This window comes from Elaeis guineensis, chromosome 4 (assembly GCF_000442705.2).
Source record: "Elaeis guineensis isolate ETL-2024a chromosome 4, EG11, whole genome shotgun sequence".
NCBI lineage: Eukaryota > Viridiplantae > Streptophyta > Magnoliopsida > Arecales > Arecaceae > Elaeis > Elaeis guineensis.
Genome location: NC_025996.2, coordinates 54,433,471 through 54,456,213, shown reverse-complemented (window position 1 = coordinate 54,456,213; position 22,743 = coordinate 54,433,471).

Sequence of the window (22,743 nt, the reverse complement as noted above, 5' to 3'; positions counted from 1 at the left end):
GAATATTATTGCTAGATGGTCACTTTGATTGTATAGAAAGATTATTTCATACTATCGATTTAGGTTCGAACCTATGGGACACTCAAAAAAAATTTTGACTGATCATATGGCTGATCAACGATTAAGAATCATTCCAAGGATAAAACAGTCAATTCGATTGATGATTAACCTGTGCAAAAGTTAATAAATTAATTCACTAATTATTGATGAATTATGAGAAAATTGATTAGTAATTAATTATTAATTAATCAATTTGATTGAGCATTAGATTTGGATCGAATCTAATTGAATTGATTCAATTTGGTTTGACTCCGATTAGGTTATGAGATGACCTAATCGCTAAGGTGTTCGATTCCTTATATGATCAGGACTTGAGTTGATTAATTTTTTATTTGATTAAGAATTTGATCAAATTATTTGCACCTAATTAGATTATGTTTAATGGTTCAATTGGATTTAACCTAATTTGGTTGGGTTAAGAATCTAATTGGATGAGAAAAATAATTCAAATTCAATCCTTGCACCTCCTTTATCTGTGCCCTCTTATTCTTCACGTGAAAATATTTTATTTGATTTTTCTTATATCTAGAAGCCTTTCTCATATCCATCTGAGTCTTTTTGAATTAGAAATTGGTTGGTTTAAATTTGAGTTCAAATTGATTTGAATTTGAATGAAAATCTAGAGTCCAAATTGAGTTGGACTCTCCTCTTCACCCACCATATTTCTCCATACATAAAATATTTTTGTATGAGATTTTTTGTACCATTCTGATGTTGGTCAACTCCTCTCTAAGTTTATAAGATAAGAATAAAGTTTGATTCAAAATTTAATTCAAATTTGATTTAATTGGTGATAAGATCAACCAACATTTGAATTTGAACCGAAACTACCTTTTTCTTATCCTTATCTTCCATGGAATGCCAACCTTAAAAGGTGATCATTTTGTGTGAGATTAGAAGTGATTTTTGGTATGAAAACTAGAGAGGGACATAAAAAGTTGAGAGTGGGTTGGGCTTCCGTGTATGAGAAACAGAGGAAGTGTTCTTCCTCTCGGGCGTGAGCTGTGGGTCTAGGGTTTCATCTCTAAGTTTTGTGAGAAGAAAAATACAAAAGTGAGTCTTTCCAATCTTTCACACCACCATCCTCATAAAGCTTCATCTTCTGATCTGAAGGAGTTTGAGAGATCCAAAGAAAGAGCTTGGATCAGCCATCCAGAGCCTTCGATGCGAGCTAGCACTCCTGTGAAGGAAGATCCGATCAGAGCTTCGAGTGGATATCTGTAGAGGTCGGATAACCTATATGTTGTTCAATATCAGTGAGAGCTTTGTACCATGCTTACCAGTAGTAGAGATCATTGATCCATAAAAATGATGAGTTCTGAACTCTACCGACATAATCTAAAAGTTAGATCAGATTCAGGGCATCGATGTGATCGATACAGTTTTTATTTTATATCATATTTTATATATAAATTTTTATATCATAGATCCTTAATGATAGTTTAGATCTGAACTAAGATATGTTTAGAAGATTAAAATATTTAATTTTTATTATTTTACTATAAATTTTAAAATACATGCTTTGAACTATCCATTTTCTTTCAATATATCATATTAAATCTGAATTTTAATTTTATTTAGATCTAATATATGATATTTTAATCTAAATTTAATTAATGATTGTCGTACAAACTGATATAAGATTATCCTGCTGTAGGATTTATCCCTTACAGTAAAAAGGTTGTCCTAGTTTGTGCTGATCGTTGATAAATTGATTTTTTATATTACATGTGATATTATGATCTGATTTAGATATGATCTAAGATTGTGATCAGATCTAATATAATTTAGATTAGATCTAAATTCAAGCATATATGATATGTAATTAGATTAGATGATCCGATTAGTAAGTACTTGGATTGGATTGATCATCAGGCCATCCGATCATAGGAGTAAAAAGGGTTTAAAGGCCCTCTCATCCTATTCATGGGGTGCTCTTATGGCATATAGGGGTGCCATGTGATTAGAATTTCATAAATAAAAATGTAAAGAAAGAACTTATTTTTCTATAAAATCCTAGATCTTGAAATCCTAGGTTTGTTGTATGTGATATAAAGTTGTATGAAAATAAAATATCTAATCTAATGATTAAAATTATTTTAATCATGAAAAAATAAATCTTGAATCATAAAATGTTAGATATGATCTAAAAAGTATTTATGATTATTTTATTTTAGTATTATGCAAGATTTTTCAGATTCAAAACTCCTTGAATCATGCTCGCATAATTACTGAGCTGATCAAGTTTTGATCTGAGTTAACTCAATCTTCTTGTACAGCTAGCTCAATATTGATTGAGTCGATCTAATTCTAGAATAAAATTTTTATAATATTTGTTATAAATTATTCACAAAATAAAAAATTAAAATTATTTCAAACCTAAATCTAAATTCATGTTGATGCTGAACTTAATTATGAATTAAGTACAGAATCGATTAGATCTAGAATTATGATTTAAGATCTAATGACATTGCATAAAATATGAGGGAATGGGTTAGCTCAAATCAGATCCTTCTTAATTGGGTTAGACCTAAAGTTAGAATCAAAGAGTTAATTGATCATGTAGAGAAATTGATTAAGTTTAACCAAATTTGAATTAGATTAACCAAAGTTTTTCTAATACAATGTTGTAGATGGTCAAGTCCATATCTTTGATTAAACCAAATGGACCTTGATTGTGGCTCAGTGGTTAACCCAATCATTAAGTTGGTCAAATTGAAAATAATTAACCAATTAGTGTCTAAGGTAAGTTCGACATTTCGACCGATGGTTTTTAATTGGGAGTGGCTACCTAACTATTTGATGGTGTCTAAGGCAAGCTTAGCAGATCCTCCCATCAAATCTCACTTATCTGACCAATTTGATAGATTATATCTTGATTAGACCACTAAGTGATTCGAATTGATCCATGCTATTAAGGTTGATCAGTATGACTGATCTAAATGCAGTTCGATCAGCATGATCCTAATCCGATTAAGTGACTTGATAAAATCAGTGGGAGAATTGTGATCTACTGATTGATCTCTTCTTCTCTCTTCTCTAAATTATTAGATCCCTAAAATGAGCCGGTTATGGTGATAACTAGATCATAGCCTCCCATTAAGGTGAATGGTAATTGGTCTATTATTTTTTATTGACATTACAAGCCATCCGTCTAGTGTTCTCTTTGAATGATAAAATTATATTTATCATATGATGACTCTATTGTACTATCTGATGATAGTTAGATTGATCGAGCTATCTTCAGCCTGATCATTCATTAGCTAGAATTATTAAGTAGGTTCATGTTAATGGTTTGACCTAATCGAGACTTTCTGGAGGCCCATCGCTACTGAAATGAAACATGAGGCAAATTAATTACTAAAAATTATTTGAAGAAATAATTAGTTTAAAAACCTAACTCTAGGTGCATATGGGTTGACCGAGCCATCTTTGGATTTGTATACAGTCTGTGTGGATTCTAATACCGCTAAAAAATTAAGATAATTTCCTCAAATTGGAGATCGAAGCTACCAATTCGTATAAGATAGTGGAAAATTTTTAGACTAAAGTTCAAGTCTTTAGGCTTAATCAATTCATAAACATAGAGATCTTATATTTTTCTTTCAGTTATGGCTAGATGTCTGTTACTTTGTTCACTATTTGATAGTGACTAATTTGTAGGACCCAACTTCATAATTGTTATCAGAAACTGCAAATAGTTTCTAGAGCACGAATGGATCCTATATGATACGAATCCAACAACTAATATTCTCACACCCAACACATATGATACGATCAAAGATACTTATTAGAAGTGATAATGATCATACCACCATGTGGTATTTTTGAGAGTAACAAAGAACATAAATTTAGTTATAAATTTGATGATGCTCAAGTGGGAGGAAATTATTCAAAAGTTGAAGCAGTTTTTTCACACCTCTGAAGATGTGTCTTCAGTGGGACAATAAATCTTTGAGAAAGAAAAAGAAGGTGCAAGAGAGTCATGCTTGGACTGATGAGCCCGAACTGACAAAAGAGTCTAAGGTTAACCTGGTCTGGCAAAATCTCTTGATTTGAATAGGCTAAGAAAAAAAAATCAGCAAAGAGTTGCTGGACAAAGTACTTATATGATAATACCTTGTGATTTCTCTATCATGACACTACTATCTGGATATTGGATATTGAAAGTCCATGCAAATTGTTGCAACGACTTCAAGTTAGTAGAAAGATTGAAAAATAGCAAGAGGTTCTTGAACGTTGGAGATGGAAATTATGTTCCAATCTTGATTTTAAGAATTGTCGAGTCTATTTTTATTCTAACAATATCATTTTAGTGATTGTCACTATTGTCTAATAATTTTTATGATATCATTATGAATAATATAAAATCATATGGACAACTGAGAAATAACTTTTATACAGCCTGTTAGTGTAATGTACACACCAAACAAACCTTTTATAGTAGATAATGTCACAGATATCTACCTTTGGCATTATAGGCTCAGTCATATAAATAAGAATAGGATCAATAGGATATAATTTTCAAAGTCAATGATTGTGAATCATTGTCAACCTGTCAATTCTATCTTCTAGTAAAATAACTAAGTTACTTTTTGTGAAAAAGGTGAACGAGCCAATGATGTTCTGAATCTGATACATACTGATGTATTGGATCTACGAACATGTTTATCATAAATTTAGATTATTTAAAATATTTAATCATTCCTTAATAAGGTAAAAAAATAAATTGAAAGAATATTGAAACTCTTCGATCAACCAAGGAGGAGAATGCCCTTCCAATAAATTTTTGACATATCTAGAAGAGAATAAGATTCTCTCCTATTGAAATCAATTTTGTTAGATATAATTTGATCCATGATAGAGTTTACAAGTCTGTCAGTCTCCATTTAAGGTTATGCTCTTAAGACTATTTATCATGTTCTGAACTGGATTTTGATTTAATCAGTCGTAAAGACTCCATATAAGATATAGACCAGGTGCAAACCGATACTTTCTTAGCTTAGGGTTTGGAGTATTTGGTTTATGTCAAGTATTTATAGACTAATAGGCTTGGATCTTGGTCCTATATGTATTATTTTGTAGGGTAACTCCAAAGAATTTAGAGGATATATATAAGAAAAACAAGTTGTTCAGCATTCTTTTTCGAAAAAGAAATAGCTTGGTGAAGGAACTGATGCCTCTAATATAGAACTTATTGAAGTTTGACAGATAGAAGAACCGATACAATCTAAAGAACCCATAGAATCAAATTTATTGATTAGATCAAATTCGAAACCCATTGTAGAGGCACCATTAAAAAGATCTGGTAGAGTACTGCATCCGTCGGATAGATACTTTGATTTCTAGTTTTGGGATGTGATCTTGTTGAAACTCAATGAGAACAATAAGAATTTGATCGCCCCATGGATGTCATGCAAAGATCTAACTCTGATAGTGGCGTGGAGCCATAAAGTCTGAAATAGAGTTCATAAAGATCAATAGTGTATAGACACTCATTGATTCACTCGAAGGGGTAAAACCCATAGGATGTAAGTGGATCTTCAATAGGATCAGAGAGTGCAGACGAGAAGGTGGAGACCTACAAAGCCCATTTGATTGCCTAAAGATATATCGTTAACATTATGGTATTAACTATAATGAGATAATTTTTTCCTATGGCAATGCTAAATATTTTGGAGTTGGAACATGCATTTTGATAAATGATCAAAACGCATAACTTCGTTGAGAATGAAGAAGAACCTTGTAAATATAAATGATTAATAGTTTTGTGAGTGTATTTCTTATTTTGTATATGAATAAAATTTTCTTAATCGAGAATAACATTCTTTACATATAAGAAATAAAAGTTTCACTGTTATCATTGTTCTCCATAAAGGATTTGAGAAAAGGCACCTCTCATCCAAGGGATGAAGATCTATAGAGATAGATCTAAGAGGCTATTTAGGTTATCCCAGTCTATATACATAGAGTGTTTATGAGTAGAATTTATTCTATTATGTAACACTATGTACGAGATTAGATATGATATACTCACTAGGGGTAGTGAGTGAATACTTACAAGATCTGGATGAGAATCACTGGTAGGTCATCCTTAAGTATTTGAGAAATACTAAGGACTAGTGACTCGGTTATAGAGAATCTGACTTAAAACTTGTAGAGTATAATTTTAATTTTTAGTTGGATATAATAATAGCAAAAATATCGGAATACATCTTTATCCTAAATAATGAAGCAATCTGCTGGAAAAGTTTCAAGCAAAACAATATAGCCAATTCAAATTGTGAGGTTGAATACATTGCAGCATCCGATGCTTGCAAAGAAGCTATATGATTGTTAGAGGTCTATCGACAAGCTAAGAGTGGCACCCTCCAATGATGGTTCTACTGTATTGTACAGCATTGAAACTATAGCTCATGCCAAAGAGCCAAAGTCTCATTAGCTTACCAAGTATTTTGCATCGCTACCACCTATTTGAAAAATCTGTTAAGGTGACGTCGAACTTTAGAAGATCGACGGAAAGGAGAACATGACTAACCCATGTACTAAAGCCTCGGTATCTAAAAGCTTTGAGATGATAAATTGAAGATGGGTATATGATACTATACTAATTGGCATAAGTACAAATGGGAGTTGTTGGAAAATATATCCTAAGACAATCATTTGATGATTATGCTAATTATAATTATATATGAATTGATAATAATAAAAGTTATTTGATCTTTTTCATCACAAGATTATATCTTCTAATGAACTCCTATGTCACGAGAAAATTCTTAGGATTACTTTGATCGTAAAAAAAGATTTATCACGTAGTCTTTAAATTGGTTCACGATCAAACGATACGCTATTACTAGGATGATAGCGATATTAAATGTAGGTCGTTGTGTGCTATATGCATTAGTTATCTTCCTAACCAAATGGTGTGGAGACACTGGTATGGTATGTAGGTGAGATATAGAAGTACATCGTCACTAAAACATTACCAACTGGGAGCTCTGCTGTCAAGGATAGCTCGCAAAGGATATGGATAGAAGTATCTCTCTGATCTGATATCACCAGATGACTTGCAAGTAACTCACTATACTTTGATGCCAAACTATCTGAGTTTATAATTCAGTGACAGAAGATTTCTGGGTATAGTCAAGAACTTGTCAAGTCGATGCGTGAGTTAAGATGGGATTGACCTCTCTAAAGTAGTAGGAGTTAATGTATCAATATTTTCAATTTAGTAAAAATCTGAGCTTAGATAATCTATGTGATGGATTTGAAGATTGAAGTACAATGTCGATGACTTATCTAGGATTAACAATTAAATTCTAGGTCTTCTTTGAGCATTAGGATCAAAGGGATGAATTATACGATAATCATATGCCAATAGGTTCTTGAATGTTGCTTTGCCATCATTCGACCTATCTAGACGTCGGATCACCATTGCTAGATGATTACATTGATCAGTTCAAAAATTGTTTCCTATGCTACCGGCTTAGGTTCGAACTATTGAAATTTGTGTTGGGGAATGCATGTATGTTTCAAAATTTTATTTCTAAACACCACGTGGAATACAAGATTTAAAACACTTTTAATCTGAATCATGCATCATAAAAACATAAAATCACAAAGATCTAGTTCATATGCTAAAATTTAGATTGTGATCAAATTGCATACTTATTTAGTAATCTCTTTTTTCAAATCTGGATCTGAAAGAGAAGAGATTTCTTTCTAGCCGCACAAGTATCCGATCTTATGGGTATCCACTCAGGATCAGTCTGAAACTGTTCCTTCAAGTTAAATTTTTTTTCTAAAAAATTCAGCCTGTTGAATCAGAATGAAGCTTGGATCGCGATCAACTCTTGATCTCTTTCCTTGATCATCTTCTTCTCTTCTTCTCTTATCTTTTTCTCCTTAGATTATACTACTACCAGCACCAAAAACCAACAAAGAAGCGACACCCAATAGCTTGGGTGTGGAAGAAATTGGGATGCCCCAAAAGAGAGGGGTGTTGGGACGTCCAAGGGAGAAGGAGAAGGGATGGAAAGAGAGGGCATGGGGGATCTAAGAGGCATGAGGCTTGCTGGTTTGGATGCTCTAGGGATCTTAGAGGAGGTCTTTTTAAATATGTAAAAGGATTGAATCCTATTCAATCTCATAATACAAGTCCTTGCATTAGGTTTCCTAATAACTTAAGTTATTCAACTTCATTAAGAATCTTATTAGGTGCCAGCTCTTGGAGCCCTTGCACCCACATAAATACATCCAAAGTACACCCAGGGATGCCCCATATAAGATCAAATGCCCTCTAATCATGGGACATGCCAACTTGATCAAATCAAGGTGGCGCCTAAAAATAACTATTAAGAAAATTAATTAGGGACTTGCACCTTAATTCATTTGATCCAAAACTTTACACACCCAACAATTAGAGTCCAATGAATCTAATTCATATAGATTATTAGTAAGTAATTAAGTTTAAATTATCTTATCAAATAAAAAATCTAAATGAAAGAAAAAATTGGGTCCAACCATGTGCTAGCAAGATTACCTTGAACCCAATCAGATTTTTCTAAACCCAATTGACACTTCATAAGCTCAATTGCTTATTTTAGGGCCTAATCCCTTTATTGTGTAACCCTATAGATTCAATTTTATCTGATAGTAAGATATACAATGATCTCTATCAAAATATCATTGAAACTCTTTTCAATGGATCGAAACAATTCCATTCTAACTCATCAAAGATTGTCGATCCAGAACAATCCTAGTGAGCTCTTACAATCTACTAATGACATCTGATAGTATGTAGTGACAACTCAGTAAAACTAAAATGAACCTTTAAGTATAGTTAACGTGTAATCTATCCCTTTATCGTGAGTTTCCGACTAGATGGCAAGTCATAGATAAATCGTCAAACCTCAATATCAGTCACATGATAGATTTGATCAGCTGAAGTCTAATTATGATTTCTATGAAAACTCTTTTCCATCAATTATATTGCTGTGGTCAAAGACTCTCGAACTTAGCCTCTCAAATTTTATAAGTTTACTCCTCTCTATCAAGGTCGATAGATCCTATCTTGATGCACATCCTACTCCTACAGTGGACCAACTATTGCCAACATCTACTACAAAAGCTCATTATGACCTATGTTTATGTGTCAAACAAACTCTAGCAGCCTCACTGCGAGCAGAAGTACCATCTCAGATTAAAAGATCAGTCATACAACTACAGCATCGAGAGAATCACTAATGAATGAATAGAAATTCAAGTGATCTCTTATATGGTCATGCTTAGTACTAGTCATTCTCTAACAACTATCCGCACTCGTCATCTAGTGTCTCTACACTATAGACTAGAGACCCATCTATCCCAAAGAAAGTAATATGTGCATCCATCTATCTAGATCGATCACCATCCTCATGATGATTCTATGATTGGGAGCATTTAGGAATTAAATGCATGTCTCTAATTCTCAACTCTTTGAGAATATGTATCAAAAGTTAATTTCATAGATGATTCAAGGACATATCACACTTGAATAAAAAATAAACTTATCCTTTTATTGATCATATCAATGTATTAAATACAAAATTATATTCTAGATTAATTACAACGTGTCAGCCATATTGACTTCTAGATATACATCTAACAATCTTCCACTTGGACTAAAGTCAATTGGCCACAAATCTGAGTCCCATCTTCTTAAGGTGGACTTTCATTTTCAGTAGGCTCAACTGCTTTGTCAGTGGGTCTGTCACATTATCTATAGAGCCTACTCTTCGCATCTTGATATATTTTTTTTCGAGGTAGTCGCATATGATATGATACCGCTGCTCGATGTGCTTTGATTTTTTATGAGACCTTAGCTCCTTAGCAAGTGCTATAGCTCCATTGTTGTCGCAGTAGAGGGGTATGCATCCAATATCATAACCCCAAGTTTTGCGATGAACTTTTTGAACCAGAAGCCTTCTTTTGCAGCATCCGAAGCAGCGACATACTCAGCCTCTGTGGCCAAATCCACTATGATGGGTTGCTTGAAACTCTTCTAGCTGACTATGCCACCATTGTAAAGGAATACATATCCTAACATAGACTTTCTATCATCAGGATCAGATATGAAGTCTGAGTCAGTATACCCCTTAACTCGCAACTCAAAATCTCCTCCAAAGATCAAGAACAAATCTTTAATCCTTTTTAAGTACTTAAAGATGTTCTTCACAGCTATCCAGTGCTTCTCATCTCGATTTGACTGATACCTACTCGTGACACTCATAGCAAAGGCAATATCAGGTCAACTACACAAAATGACATACATGAGGCTCTCTATGGCCGAGGTATAAGGAATCCTACTCATGCACTGAACTTCTTCAAATGTGGTCAGACATATCATCTTGGAAAGATTAATACCATGCCTAAAAGGTAAAAGTCCTCTTTTAGAATTTTTCTTACTGAATCTCTTTAGCACCTTCTCTATGTACAGCTTTTGTGATAGGCCTACAATCCTTTTAGATCTATCCCTATAGACCTTTATTTAGAGAATATAAGATGCTTTTTCTAGATCTTTTATGGAGAATTTTTTGGACAACCATCTTTTGACCATGGTCAGCATGGGAATATCATTTCTAATGAGGAGAATATCATCCATGTACAATACGAAGAATGTTATTGCGCTCTCACTGACCCTTATGTATACATATGGTTTCTCTTCATTTTTTGATGAAATCAAATAATTTGATTACCCCATCAAAATGATGATTCCAACTCTAAGAAGCTTACTTTAATCCATATATAGATCTTTGCAGCTTGCAGACTCTGTGATCACCATCACCAGATGTAAAATCCAAAGGCTATTCTATATAGATATCTTCCTCAAGATATCCATTCAAGAAAATAGTTTTTAAATCCATCCGTCATATTTCATAATCATAATAAGCTATAACAACAAGTAGAGTGCAGATAGATTTTAGCATAGCTATAGATGAGAAGATTTTCTGATAGTCAATGCCCTCTGCTGACTATAATCTTTAGCCACAAGCATAACTTTATAGGTCTCTACCTTACCATCGTACTTATTTTTTTTGTAGATCCATTTATACCTAATGGATACAATAGCCTTAGGTGGATCCACTAAGGTCCATACTTGGTTCGAGTGCATAGAGTCAATTTCTGACTTCATAGCATCTAACCATTTTTCAGAATCGATGTCAGACATCGTCTCATGAAAGGTATTAGGATCATCACCATGACTCTTATCTCTTATAAGGAATATTTTCTTTACTTCTTCCATAAACACACCCATGTACCTTTCAAGAGTCAGGAGATCTTGCTAGATCTACGAGATGGTAGAGGAACATCAACTAATGCTCATGAATAATGGGTTTCTGAGGATCTATAGCTCTTTGCTCTTCAAAGACTTTCTCTTCGAGTTTAACTAACCTCCCACTGCCACCATTCTGAATAACCTATTTTTTTAAGAATATGGTATTTCGACTCGCAATCATATTGTGATCTTGTGAAAAGTAGAAATAGTATCCCATGGATTTTTTAGGATACTTTATAAAATGAGCATTACAGATCTAACCTCTAGTTTATCAACCATCTGTCTCTTGACATAGGTCGAACATCTTTAAATCTTAAGATAATCTAGACTCGATTTCTTACTGTACCATATCTCGTACAGTGTGGTAGGAACAGACTTTGATGAAATCCTATTCAATAGGTAAATTACGGTTAACAATGTATGTTCCCAATGATATAAGGGTAGATCAGTGAAGCTCATCATGAATCTGACCATATTCAATAGGATATTGTTCCTCCTTTCAGATACCTCGTTGAGCTGAGGTGTTCCAAGAGGAGTCTATTGAGAGACTATGCCGTTGTCTTTAAGATACCTGAAAAATTTTTAACTAAGATATTCACCTCCTCGATCAAATCGAAGAACCTTAATAGATTTTTCTGTTTACTTTTTTACTTCATGTCTGAATTTTTTGAACTTTTCAAAAGCTTTAGACTTATATTTTATCAGATACACATATCCATACCTAGACAGATCATTGACAAAGGTAAGAAAGTAGGCATAACCACTCCTAACCTTCACATCAAATGGGCCACACACATCGCTGTATACCAGGGCAAGTAACTCAGTGACTCTTTCCCCATGTTCTACAAAGGGTAACTTAGTCATTTTTTCTCGAAGGCAAGATTCACAAGTTAGATACGACTCTGAGTTAAGCGAGCCAAGGATCCCATCCTTCTTCAATTTATTTATTCTGTCCTCTCCAATATGGTCTAGTCTATGGTGCCACAAGTACTTCTAGTTAATATCATCTCTGGGTCTCTTTTGACCTACGGCACTTAATATTTGCTCGTTTAAGTTCACATTCACATCAACATGCAAGTGATAAAGATTGTCAATTAAAAAATTTTATGTAATAAATTTATTTCATAAAAAATGAAATAAAAATCTTTATTGAAACTAATTTCAAAACCTTCCTGTGCTAGCACAGATACAGAAATCAAATTCTGACTAGCTACAGAAACATAATAACAGTCTTTCAAATCTAATCTAAAACCAGACGGTAATCAAAAAGGATAAGTGCCAACGGCCTCTACAGTAACTTTTGCTCCATTGCTGACCCGAAGGATCATGTCACCTTCCCTCAATCTCTTATTTTCTATTAGACCCTGCATTAAGGTACATATATGAGTACTTGAACCAGAGTCAAATACCCAACTAGAAGTAGAAGAAACCATAAAGTTAGATTCAATTACGAGCATACCTTCAAAAGGTTTGTCACCCTTTTTGATCTTTAGGCTCTCCAGATATAGTGGACAATTCCTCCTCCAATGGCCTTCAACATCACAGTGGAAACACTTTCCGCTTGCTTCGGCCTTCTTAAGAACTTTCTTCTTTGGCCTGTTGTCCTTCTTTTGCTCCTTAGCAGATTTAACCTTCTTCTTTTCAGTAGACTTTCTCTTGAAAGAAGTCTGCTTCATAGTGAGAACAGTGCCCCTTGAACTCTTCAAGGTTCCTTTCGTAGTGAGCAACATGTTGACCAGTTCGGGTATAGTGCAATCAAGCTTGTTCATATAAAAATTTATAATAAATTGACTATATAAACTTACAAGGGATTGAAAGATCAAATCCATCTGCAATTTCTTTTTCATTTCAAGACCAAGCTTCCCAAGCTCCTCAATGTCCTTGATCACTGTCATACTGTGCTCATGGACCGACTGTCCTTCATGCATCTTCAAGTTGAAGAGTCTTTTGGATACCCTGAAGCGTGCTGTACGACTCTACTCACCATATAACTCTTGCAGGTGAGTGATCATAGCCCTGGCAGTAGACATATGCTCATACTGACTTTGCAACTCATTTGACATAGAAGCTAGTATATAACACTTGATCCGACTGTCTTCATCGTCCACTTTTCATAAGCAATTCTTTGCTCAGTAGTAGGATGATTTGGTAACACTATGGATTTCTAGTCGAGTACATGACCTAATTTTTTTGATGTCAGGACAATCTTGAGATTTTTGAGCCAGTCTTTGTAATTAGTTTCGGTCAAATAATTGATTTCAAGGATGTGGGCTAGAGGGTTTGAAGTTGACATTGTTTAACTATGAGAGTAAAGATTTCAGTTAGACTTTTGTACTTTAATGTTATATTTACTTCTAGAGACTTTAAGATGCAAACAATGACTCCCACTAATATTTTGGATCCCTCTACTCTCCAAGTGGAAAACAAAAACCCTAACGTGATAAAAAATTTCTAGTAGATGCTGCAGTCCCATCGATGCCATACACCTCATCTAACAGTTATTGGTAACATGCATACCAATGCGTAGGTAACTCTTTGCCCAGATACTTCTCTAAGCATGTTGCAGCGACTTGATCAATAAGTTATATGGGCTCACCTAACAGCTATTGACCACACTCCTTAGTTAAGCCCGATCCATCGTTCACAAGCAGGTGCAAGGCCATCATTGGATCCCTCACCTAACAGTTATTGGGCCCAACCCCATCCTTACCCTGGAGCAACTCTTTGCTAATACAGTGGTTGCGTGTTCCCATTGCAATTGAACCACTGTGATCGATCGAGAATAATCAATGCCGATAGCACGCTCGCACATCTATAATAGTGAAAGACCTATAGACTTAATATTTATGAGGAGGTGTCAGTTTAGATCTCATCTAATCAGTCATCATATGATTGATCTAATTAGCATAGGCTAAACCAAACTGCTAAGCAACCTTATTGAAGACTCAATTTTTCAAATTAGCCAGGTAAGTGGAGATCGATGGGGGTCCCTCCATTGCTTTTCTTAGATACCAATAAATTAACCAGATAAGCTAATGAAATCAATTAAATAATCATATCTCAATTACTTGTCTTAGACACCAATAGGTCAATTGGTCCAAACAGGTTAACTCAAGTGAATCAGGCTCAAACCATCGAGCCAAATTAGGTCCTTAGGTTAATCGATTCTATATATGGGATCCAAATAATTTGATCAACAATAATTGCATGATCATATAACTTAATTTATCTAGTCCTAATCAACACTTGACTCAATTTGATCAATTACTTAATCGAATTAGACCCATATGATTCAAATCATAAACTTTATATGCAATCCTATTACATGACCTAATTTTTGATTTTTTTATAACCAAAATTTTCATGCACAAACACAAATTTTAGATTCTAAAATTAAATTTTAGATCTAAATTCTTTGCGTGTAAGATAAGTTTTAAATTATAAAAATAATTTTTAGATTTAACATATAAATATATATCTCATATATGTATGTAAAATTTAGATCAATACATGATATCATATATCTCATATACTAATCATGAATCATATTGAAAGTAATTTTATGATCTAAATATGCAATCACATATCTCATATATGAATCATGAATCAGATCATATAAAATTTTAAATTTATGCATGCATCTACATATCATATAAACATGAATTAAAAATGGTTCTAGATTAAAATTCAGATCTATGCATGCTTTAACATATCAACTATATGTTCTAAAATCAAATTTAAAATTAAATTTTAGATTCAAAAATTTATCTATATATCTCATGTATTAAAAAAAATCAGATTTTGAAACTCTTTTCAAAACATGTTAATTTCATGCATATGAAACCCGTGGCTCTGATATCACTGTTGGAATTTGAGGTTTGGGACATACATGTGTATTTTAAAATTTTATTTTTTAAACACCATAGTAAAATATAAAATTAAAATATTTTTAATTTGAATCATGCATGCATAAAAATATAAAACCACAAGGATCTAGTTCATATGCTGAAATTATACATATGCTGAAATTCAGATTGTGATCAAATCGCATATTTATTTTGCAATCTCTTTCTTCAAATCTAGATCTAGAAGAGAAGAGATTTTCTTCTAGACGTATAAATATCCAACCTCTATAGGTATCTACTCAGGATCAACCTAGAATGATTCTCTTCAAGTTTAATTTTTTTCTCTAAGAAAATTCAGCCTGCTGAATCTGAGCGAAGTTTGGATCGCGATCAACTCTCGATCTCTTTCCTTGATCTTTTTCTTCTCTTCTTCTCTTATCTTTTTCTTATTAGATTATGCTACTACCAGCACCAAGAACCAGCAAAGAAGGAATGCCCAACAGCTTGGGCGTGGAAGAAATTGGGACACCCCAAAAGGGAGGGGTGTTGGGACATCCAAGGGAAAAGGAGAAGGGGAGGAGAAGAAAGGGCATGCAGGGATCTAAGAGGCATGGGGCTTACTGGTTTGGATGCTTTAGGGGCCTTAGGAGAGGTCTCTTTAAATAGATAAAAAGATTGAATCATATTCAATCTTATAATACAAGTCCTACTTGCATTAGGTTTCCTAATAACTTAAGTTATTCAACTTTCATTAGGAATTCTATTAGGCACTAACTCTTGGAGCTCTTATACCTACATAAACACACCCTAAAGTACACCCAAGGGATATCTCATATAAGATCAAAAAGCCCTCTAATCATGGGACATGCCCAACTTGATCAAATCAAGGTGGCTCCCAAAAATAACTATTAAGAAAATTAATTAGGAACTTGTACCCTTAATTTATTTGATCCAAAATCTTAGACATCCAATAATTGGAGTCCAATGAATCTAATTTATATAGATTATTAGCAGATAATTAAGTTTGAATTATCTTATCAAATAAAAAATCCAAACAGAAAGAAAAAATTGGATCCAACCATGTACTAACAAGATTACCTTGAACCTAATCGGATTTCTCTAAATCCAATTGACACTTCATAAGCTTAATTACTTATTCTAGGCTTAATCTCTTTATTGTGTGACCCCATAGATTTAATTTTATCTAGTAGTGAGATATACAATGATCTCTATCAAAGTATCATTGAAACTCTTTTCAATGGATCAAAATAATTCTACTCTAACTCATCAAGAATTATCGATCCAGAATAATCTTAGTGAGCTCTCACAATCTATCAATGATATCTAACAGTATATAATGGCAATCTAGTAGAACCAAAATAAATCTCTAGATATAGTTAATATATGATTCAGTCTCTCTATCATGAGTCTCGACTAAATGGCAAGTCATAGATAAATCGTCAAATCTTAACATCAGTCATATGATAAATTCGATCAGCTCAAGTCCAATGATGATTTCTATAAAAAAAATTTTCTATCAATCACACTGCTATGGCCAAAAACTCTTAAACTTAGCCTCTCAAATTTCATAAGATTACTCCTCTCTATCAAGATCGATAGATCCCATCTTGATGCACATCCTACTCTTACAGTGGATCAACTATCATCAACATCCACTACAAGAACTCATTGAGACCCATGTTTATATGTCAATCAAACTCCAACAGCCTCACTATGAGCAGTGGTGCCATCTCAGGTCAAAGGATTAGTCACACAACTACAGCATCGAGACAATCACTGATGAATGAATAAAAATCCAAGTAATCTCTCGTATGGTCATACTCAGTACTAGTTGTTCTCTAACAACTATCCATACTCATCGTCCAGTGTTTCTACGATTAGACTAGAGACCCATCTATCCCGAAGGAAGCGATCTGTGCGTCGGTCTATCTGGATCGATCACCATTCTCATAATGATTCTATGATCGAAAGTATTTAAAAATTAAATATATATCTCTAATTCTCAACTCTTTGAGAATATATATCGAAAGTTAATTTTATGGATGATTCAAGGATACATCACATTTGAATGAAAAATAAACTTGCCCTTTTATTAATCATATCAATGTATTAAGTACAAATTATATCCTAGATTAATTACAATGTATCAGTCATATTGACTTCTAGGATATACATCTAACACAAACCTATGGAGTCTCACTCAAAAGAAGTTTCTGACTGATCATGTGGTTGATCAACGATTGAGAATCATTTAAGAGCTTAATCATCAATTCAATTGATGGTTAACCTTATGCAAAAGTTGTAATAAATTTATTCATCAAGTGTTAGTGAATTAATGAAAGATCAATTAGTAATTAAATTACTAATTAGTTTAATTTTATTGAGTAAAGAGGATTAAATAAAATCTAATTGAATTAAATTCAATTAGGTTTGACCCGATTAGGTTATGAGATGACCTAATTGCTAAGGAAGAATTACCTCTGATTTGATCAAGACTTTGGTTCAATCAATTCCTAATTTGATTGGATTTTGATTAAAAAATTTATTAGCCTAATTAGATTGTATTTCATCTATTTTATTTGGACTAAACCAGATGAGATTTGATTAAGACTCAAATAAGGAAACCAAGAGTCCACATTGTATTGGACTCTTCCTCCCCTTGTGCCATAATTTTTTACACCATTTTTCTCCATGCACAAATAGTTTTTGTGCGAGATTTTTTCACACCAATTTCTTTTCTCTATCTCACATCCAAATTTAGGTAGGATCTAATTTTATTTGGTATATTCAAATCAAATTTGAAATTGGATACTATATGGATAATGTTTAACATTATCTCTTAGACCTTGCCGCCACTTCCCTTTTATTCCCTTCTTTTGTGTGACAAAATAAGGATTCATCACCATGGGAAATCAGATCACATCTGGTTTTACCATGGAAAATAAGTGGTTGGGCGTCCCATATTTTTTTTTGACGTGATTTGATGAGAGGAGGCGACAAAAGGCAAGGAAGAGTCCAAGATCTCTAGGACTCTTCATCCCAACCTTTTTACATGCCAATAAAAGGGCTTTTGTGGTTTCTTTGGTGTGTGTAAGATAGTAGAGAAGGAGTTCTCTATGTTAAGGAGCTTTGGGGCATGGGTTCTTGGTGGAAAAGGGAGAGAAGAGTTCTCTTCTCTTGGGTAAGCGCAAGATCAAAAAACCTTAGGGTTTAGTCTTCAGGATTTAGGAAGAGAGAAAATAGTTTCTTCTCCATTCTTCTTTCACTTCTTCATCTCCTCTAGAAGTCCATCTTCAACTTCTGAAAAAATTTTAAAGATTTGAAGAAAGGATCCAGATCAGTCAAGAAGAAAGTCTTCGTGCAAGCTGGCACTCCCGAGAAGACCGATCAGATCGGGGCTTCGAGTGAACTTTTCGTAGAGGCCGGATACATGTGCAACTGTAAGCAACTAGCAAAGATCTTATTCATCATGTCTCTCAGTAGTGATGATCATCGATCCGTGCAAAGGCATCTTCTGAACTCAAATAGGTATAGATTTGATCTACCGCTAACATCCATGCATGCAGATTTTATCATGTGATTATTTCAGATTTTATATGCAACATATCATGTCATAGATCCTAGAGTAGGTTGATTTGATGATTAGATCATATGTATGTTAGGTTAATATGATTAGTCTATTTACTTTTTGCTGTAATTTATTTAAAAAAAATTTAAAATACATGCATGAAATCGCCTATATTTTCTAACAAATAGATACTGAAAATAGGTGTGAAGGATGAATACTTAATTGTTTGGAATTGTAAAGAATTTGTATATAACAACATCTTTGTCCTTACTTGCTCTTTGGCTTAATCCCACTAATGGTCTTGAATTTCTTACACAGGCTAAGGTAAATAAAACCTTCTACTTGGATTCTAGGCCATTTTTTTATATTCGGTCTTTTGGTTTTTAGGGATATTTTTCTATACTATTTCTATATCTCTCCCTATTTTATTTGTTTACCAAATTTAACATCAAAGGATTAAAATTAATAGCAAGAGGTTAATGTGTGATATATATATATATATATTGGGATGTATATTTTTCAAACATGAGTTGTTGATTGGCAAATTTACCCATTTAATGTTCATTTTAAAAAAAATAATCAAAATAATACTCTTTCAAAAGTATTTACCAAATTACTATTCGAAATAAAATCATCCTATCATAGGACTACTTTGTATGCTAACTTAGCACCCTTACTACAGTCCTACTGCCAGTGTGGATACACAGCATGAGTCACCCTATGGTAGGATGATTTTAAGTTATAATATTATATTATAATATTATATATATTAATATTTTATGTTAATATAATATAATATAATATATATAATATTATTATAAATTATATAATAATATATTATATTAATATATAATTATATTATTTTCTTATTATATATTATTATAATATAATATATTATATTATATTAATAATTTATTTTAATATAATATATATTATATAATATTATATATTATATATAATATAATATTATTATATTTTATATAATATATATCATATAATATTATTATATATTATATAATATTATTATATAATATAATATAGCATAAAATATTATATATTATATTATAAATATCAATATATAATATATTATATTATGTTATTATATATTATTATAATATATTATATTATATTATATTATATTATATAAATATATCTTATTATATAGTATCATATTATATTATTATATTAAATATACTTTTTTGAGATATAAATTTAATTTTTTTTAATCTTATTTATAATTAACATGATAGGATATCTTAGAAATGATGGACAATCCCAAACTCCAACCATACAATCTGTATCAAGGTCAACAATTAATTTTTTATGTAACTAACAAAAATTATAACATATACTTTCAGATTAAAAAAAATTATAACATTAGTTTCAAAATAATGTAATTCAATGGTTGATGATTATAAAATTTTTTAACAAAAAAAAAATATACAAGTATCACAACTATCGAGAGGTGTATATATTAAGATATTGGGGCCTCCTTTATATTCGCCTCTCATAAATGTGTATCATCTCTAACCACTGACGTGATAGCTCAGGCATAGTATCGATCGATAGAATGGGAGGTGATTGCATGCTCGACCTATCAACATGTGCCTGATGTCTACCTTGAAAAACTCTCAGTCAAACCATACCTTTGGCCCTCCCATGCTGATTGACGTGCTACTCATTGGATCGGTATGATGTATCTCCCAACTTGCTCATCCTGGATGATATAGACACATCATTGACGGAGAGGTCAAAGTTTGAGAAGCTAGGATATGAGGTGTGTTGGGCATATGAAGAGGTACTCGGATCATCTGTTGATGGCATAGTCTAAAGTTGTCTATCCTCTGAGACGACTCACATAATATCGATAAGAATGTCCGTAACATCAGCAAATGCTCGATCTTCGCACCCAACAGTGATCCAATGGAAGTCGCTCCTTACCATATGGTATAGCGATGTGACCCTCTGAAACTGTCAGTATGAAAAGGAAAATAAATATTTTTCATAAGTATATCGATAATCCATCATGGAGAGCATAGATGGACCAGCCATAATCAAATCCTTCCATCGTTCTCATGCATCAATATGCTCCCGATGCTCTCAAATATAATTATGGTGATGCTGCCCTCATCGATCCAAACTATGGAGAGCATCATGAGTGTCACATGATCGGGGGACATCTTGATGCATGCCAAACCACTACAATAGAACAGAGTATTAGCAATACAAAAAATTTATCGCTAATAATTGATTTTCATCGATAATAGTTATTAGCAATAAAATTATTATCGCTAATATTTAGTCATAAATAATGGCATCGTTGATATTTTTTTATAATGAAAAAAATTTTCGTTGTGAATAATCGATATTATCGATCAAAAATTTTCATCGTTAAAATTTTTTTTTCATAAACTATTTACGATGAAAAATTTTAGTCATAAAAAATAATTTATGATGAATTATTATGTCATAAATAAAAAAATAATTTATTTATAATAAATAACTTTCATCGCTATTAATTTAATTAAAATTTTATGAAATTTAGATTTTAAAAAAATATTAGCGACGTAAATGTTTCATCTTAAATATGACAATTTTCAATGTAAATTTTTATTGCTATTAAATTATCAATTATTTATGATAAAATTATTTTTATTGCTATTAATTTAATATAAATTTTTAATATTTTTAAATTTATTAAAAAAAATTATTTATGACCAATTTTTTATCACTAATATATTGTTGTGGTGACTAATATTTCATCGAGAATAATTTCATCACTAAAAATTTACATATATTTCTTTTAAAATAATTTATGAATATATATTTTTATTTATATTTATAATATTTTTTATTTATAATCTATAAAATAAAAATAAAAAATTCACATAATAAACTCATAAATAAATTTTATTATTTTATTATATTATATTAAAATTTTAAAAATTTTAAAATAAAAATAAAAAGCTACATAAAGAGACCGTCAAGTGTTGATATCTGCAGAAGGAGAATGGGTTGGAAAAGGAGAGTGCTCGAAAGAGCTTAGATCGGCCTACTGCTGCCTCATCAACTGTATCATCCACTCTATCTGTGCTGTCCACTCCATCATCTAGATCTGGAGTAGCTGGTACTCATCGATGCATGCAGCCAACTCATCAGCTCGCAGCTCAACCTACTGTCGATCCTCAATAGCCTGCCTCTATACCTCCGTCAGTTGAGCATCGCAGACAGCATGGATGTCAGTCCTAGACGAGCATGAAGATGAAGGAGCACTGATCCCATGCCATAGACTCCTAACATAATAGGATCTCATACCAAGTATCTGATCACAGATCTCATCATCTGTGGGTACGATCGAGCCTTAGAGATAGGCTAAGATCTGATGCCTATCATACGATCTTGAAAATTAAAGTTATAGCTATTTTAATTTTATACTGAAAATCAAATTGTGAATAAAAAAATAATTAAAAAAACTTACAAAAAGCTCCTGACTCCCCATCGTCCACTCTCCTGACCATCACTGGTGGGTCCGCTGGTAGATATCGATCCTACTAGGAAGCTGCCACTCTCTGCATCTCTCTATAATTTGAGAATAATTAATTAAAAAAATTTTAAATAGTTAGAAAGATAAAATATGCTAATTAAAAATTACTTATCATCTACTCCATATGACGAGCGAACGACCTCGAACCCCCACAATATGACATGGTCTGTCTTGTTGGATTTGCAGTGTTTTGGGCACATCATCTCTGTACAGTTACCAGTCAAATTAGTAGGTAACAAACTGAATTTAAGAATAAATGATTCAATCATTAAACTCTTAAAAAAAGTTTGGATGTGTAACCTGATATGTCAGATCCTTGTAATGCCGGCATACGAGAGCCCAATCATCCATAGTGATGCTGTCATAAGACTGCTACTGTGCTGCCTCC